At 34.7% G+C, this 4893-nt stretch overlaps 1 long non-coding RNA gene across 1 annotated transcript; it reads left to right on the top strand.

Moving 5' to 3' along the window:
• The first annotated feature begins 2053 nt into the window (after window positions 1–2053).
• LOC128286876 (uncharacterized) lies at window positions 2054–3704 on the top strand. Its single transcript, XR_008277540.1, has 2 exons — window positions 2054–2140; window positions 3350–3704. It is a non-coding gene; the product is annotated as an uncharacterized LOC128286876 (long non-coding RNA).
• The last annotated feature ends 1189 nt before the right edge of the window (window positions 3705–4893 follow it).

Below are 4893 nucleotides of genomic sequence, written 5' to 3'. Positions count from 1 at the left end.
TTTGTCTGATAATGGTTTGATCCTAGCAGAGTTGAGAGCTAGACCGTTATTTCTTCAACAAAGAGTTCTTTATGAATCGGGTAGTGATTTAGATTATCATATCGGATCCGATGATTTTTTGATGTTTCAAGGTAGAATTTGTGTACCGAAAAATGATGAGCTTGTTTAGAAAATTCTTCATGTAGCACATAACAGTTGTTTATCTGTGCATCCAGGTAGTACAAAAATGTATAATGATCTGAAGAAATTGTATTGGTAGTCAGGTATGAAATGAGATATTTCAGAGTTTGTTTCGAAGTGTTTGATTTGTCAACAAGTGAAAGCTGAACACCAAGTGCCTTCGGGTTTACTTCAGCTAGTGACGGTGCCTGAGTGGAAATGGGATAGGATTATGATGGACTTCGTAACTGGGTTGTCTTTGACTCCTAAAAAGAAACATGTTGTTTGGGTTATTGTTGATAGATTGACAAAATCGACTCATTTTATTCCAGCACGTACTGACTACTCACTTGACAAGTTAGCCGAATTGTACATTTCGGAGATTGTGAGGTTGCACGGAGTGCCTATGTCTATTATTTTGGATAGAGATCTGAGGTTCACTTTGAGATTTTTGAAGAAATTACAAGAGGCTTTAGGTAAAATGTTAAAATTTAGTATCGCATTTCATTCGTAAAACGATGGTCAGTTTGAAAGAATAATTCAGGCACTCGAAGATATGCTCTGATGTTGTGTTCTAGAATTCGAAGGTAGTTGGGAAAAATATATGCCATTGGTCAAATTTGCCTATAACAATAGTTTTTAGTCGAGTATAAAGATGGCACCTTATGAGGCATTGTATGGCCACAAGTGCCGAATGCCTTTGTATTGGACTGAGCTTAGTGAGAAACAAATTCACAGGGTCAATTTGGTCAGAGAAACTAAAGAAAAAGAACAGGTAATCCGTGATTGCTTGAAAGCAGCTTCAGATCGACAAAAGTCGCACGTAGATTTGAAAAGAAAAGAGATTGAATTTCAGATCAGTGATAAAGTATTTCTAAATGTATCTCCGTGGAAGAAGATTCTAATATTTGGCCGTAAAGGCAAGTTGAGTCCACGTTTCATTAGGCCATATGAGGTTATTGTGTAATAGCCCGATTTTGGGTCTAGTCGGAACAGTGGTTTCGGGACCACAAACCCGACGAAGAAAAAAAATTTATTTTATTATATTTTATAGTCTATAAATTTATGAAAATATTTTGTAAAAATTTTATTCGAAAATTTTGACGTTTGAGCACTCAATTTAGTCAAAAGGACTAAATTGTAAAAAGTGCAAAAGTTGAGTTCTTTATATATGAGGTGCCTAATTGTTATGAGTTTTAAATTGAAAGTCCTTATGTGACAATTATTCCTTTAATAAGTTAGTGAATGGATATTTGTTTGGTATTTTTGAAATTTGGTTGAAATAAAAGGGTAATTTTGTAAATTAATTAAAATAATCTAATAAGACAAATGATAAAAGCTATCATTTTTTTTTCATTCTTTCTTCTTCAACCGTGGAAAGAACAAAAATAGCAGCCATGGATGAGCTCCATTCGCCAAGCTTTTATGGCTTATATAGGTATGGTTTTTGTCCGCTTTTAATGATTTTCGTATTTTGAGATCCCGAAGCTTAAATTTTCTATTTCTACCAATTGATTGAAGAGAAATTAGAGTTTAAAATTTACCCATTCATGATATGGTTGTGCTTTGATGATTTATAGTGGATAATGAATGTTTGATGTGTTAAATATGAGTTTTATTCATTGAATTTGATAAAAATGTCAAAAGGGGTTAAATTGTGAAAGTTACAAATTGGTCATAAGTGTGTGAATTAGTGAAAATTTGGAGTTGCCATAGAAGAGAAAAATGTTCAGCATGTCTTAAACCTTATAGAAATTGAATAAAATTAATTTACGAGCATTGGGGCAAAAGTGAAAATATGCAAAAGTTTAGGGGTCAAAATGAAAATTTGTAAAAATATGATTTTAGACCCATATGAATATTGTGACTGATTGGTAGGCTAAATGTGATGTTATAGATGATGAAAATTGAGACTTGGACCTAGAACGGAAAGAAATCGATTTATGGACGAGTATGTTCTTTTCACATTTGTGGTATCGAGGTAAGTTCAGTATGTAAACAATACCATGCTATACATGTATTTAAATGTTATCATTACATGAATTGTACAGATATTAATGTGTATGTAATTAATAGAAATATGATAAGACAAAGCCTTAATAGACGAGGAAAAATCCGTTTGAACCTTAGGAATAGAATAGGATACGAGTGACATGTCACTAGGAATTATGAGTCTAGATGACTAGCTCGAGAGTGAGCATTGAAATGTCATGAGATATGAGGTAGCTTTAGCTACAATTGAAGCACTTATGTGCAAAGGCTTTTCTGAGTATCTAATTAGTATTCCAAGTGTTCAACGGGCAATCCAAGGAAAGAGTTAATGATGGTCTCAATGAGGTAAGTCATTGGTAAGTATGCACTCGAGTTATGTTACGAGTTGTGCAAGTATGTATACTAATCCTATGAGAATGCCTTGATATGTGATGATCTATGATGCATAATATGTATTCTTACCATGATGGATAAAATGGTGTTGTATTAATATTATGAACAATGATCATGAATGAGTAATTTAGCCTTGACAGATTTGAGTTACTGCAGTAGTGTAACTTTGAAAATACACTAAAAATAGTGGAAAATGAGTTAGAGGCAGAATAAAATATGGGATTAAAGCTCAATGAGTCTATTTTCACATGAAAGAAACAGAGGAAGAAAAAGAATTCCATATTGTTTGATATTTGAATTCTTGTGAAACAGGGTCTGAATGAATTCGAGATCCCCTGTTCTAACTTTAGAAATTCACTAAAAATTGTACAAAAATTATTAAGAGTTATACCTTACATGAATGGATTCCTTATTGAGTCTATTTTTATGGGGAATAAACGGCATGGTCGTTGGAATTTTGTACAGGGAGAAATTCGGTTTGTAGTGTACAGGGGTCAAAGTGGTCATACCCTGAAACAGGGGAGACTTTAACTAATAAAATGTACTATTTAGCTTAACCAAAAATTCTGGAAATTTTATGGAAAAAAATAAAATAAGTCTAGTTTCAGGAAAAATTAACGGAACTTAATTCGGAGTTTCGTAGCTCCAGATATAAATAATTTAGTGACCATTGCTCAGAAAGACAGCTTGTAGTGAACTTGAAAATATGTTGTAAACATTGATAAAACAAGTTAATGAGTTGCTTATTGTTTTCATATGAACTTACTAAGCGTAAAGCTTACCCCTTCTTTCCCATGTTTTCTAGAGTTCCAGGTTAGCTCGGGTTGGAGGCCGTCGGAGATATTATCACCCTATCGAGTTAACGTTATCGGAGTAAGTAAACTCAAGTGATTCGAGTCTATGGCATGTATAGGGTTTTAATGTGAGTATGTAATATTATGATTTAGCCAAAGGCATTGGCTTGTTATTAAGGTAGTATTAGTCATGTAAATTGGCCTATGTCGGCTAATGACGTTATGGGCCCATATGATTATTCTTATGCATTTATGTTATTATTTCTTGTGATGTGGCTTACAACATGTATGCCTAGAGATTGAATTGAGATTCATTGATGAGCTAGTAACTAATGCAGGATTAAGTGATTGGTAAATAGTTAATAATGCTTCATGAATGGTTTGTGATGTAATGATAGTTATGTCTAGTATGTGGTAATGATATGGGCAAATTCTATAATATTTATTACATAAGAAAATAACTTGAGCATATCATGTTTGTAGATGTTTAAGAGCTCATTTATGCCACGTTGTATGTTATTGGATAAGTATGTATCTATGCATGTGGTGTGAGAGTGACAAAAGGCTTGATAATTAGACTATTTCGCCACACGGCCTGAGCACATGGGCGTGTGAAGCCTTAACGCAAGAGATTTTTCTAAGTTTTTCATGAGTTCTCGATTGGGTCCCGAACCGCCCCGAATGCATGTATTGGGCCTCGTAAGCTCGCATAAGGGACAAATTGCATGTGAAAAGAAAAGTTTTTAATTATTTGAGATTTCATGGCCCTGTTTAGTATGGAAGTGTTAGTAAAAGTCAGGTAGCACCTCGAACCCCGTCCCGGCGTCGGATGCGGGCGAGGGGTGTTACATATTGAAAGCATAGGGCTAGTGCCATATCGATTAGCTTTACCTACAGAGTTGGAAAGGTTCCATAATGTATTTCATGTCACGATGTTGTGATGATATTATTCTGATCCTTCCCATGTGATTTCTCCATCAGAGATTGAGATTCGACTAGATATAACGTATAGTGAAGAACCGATCAAAATCTTAGCTCAAGAAGTCAAACAGTTGAGAAATAAAAGTATAGCCCTAATGAAGGTGTTATGGCAATGACAAGGGGTCGAAGAGGCTAAGTGGGAACCCGAGGAGGCCATGAGAAAACAATTCCCAAACCTATTTTTTGGTAAGATTTTCTGGGACGAAAATCCCTAAAGGGGAGGAGAGTTGTAATAGCCCGATTGTAACACCCCTAGCCTGTAACCATCGCCGGAACAAGTTAAAAGGCATTATCGAACTTTTAACTCAATTCAGAACAATCATATATCCAATAACATCTTATTTCAGTCAATATCATTCATTCATATTCAATATGTAATTAAATCGAGCATACAAAGTTTAAAACATGCATTCAGGACTAAATTGGTAATATATTAAGATTTTGGAAACTTAGAAAAATTTCAACATTTCTAGTGTCACACGCTCGTGTGAACAGGCCGTGTGCCTCACACGGCTAATAGATACGCCCGTGTCTTAGATCGTGTGGAAACAGGGCATACATACTGACTTGTGTC

The sequence above is a fragment of the Gossypium arboreum genome, chromosome 13 (assembly GCF_025698485.1).
Source record: "Gossypium arboreum isolate Shixiya-1 chromosome 13, ASM2569848v2, whole genome shotgun sequence".
In the NCBI taxonomy this organism is placed as follows: domain Eukaryota; kingdom Viridiplantae; phylum Streptophyta; class Magnoliopsida; order Malvales; family Malvaceae; genus Gossypium; species Gossypium arboreum.
The sequence above is the reverse complement of the archived record's forward strand: the minus strand, read 5'-3'. Positions and strand labels throughout refer to the sequence as shown.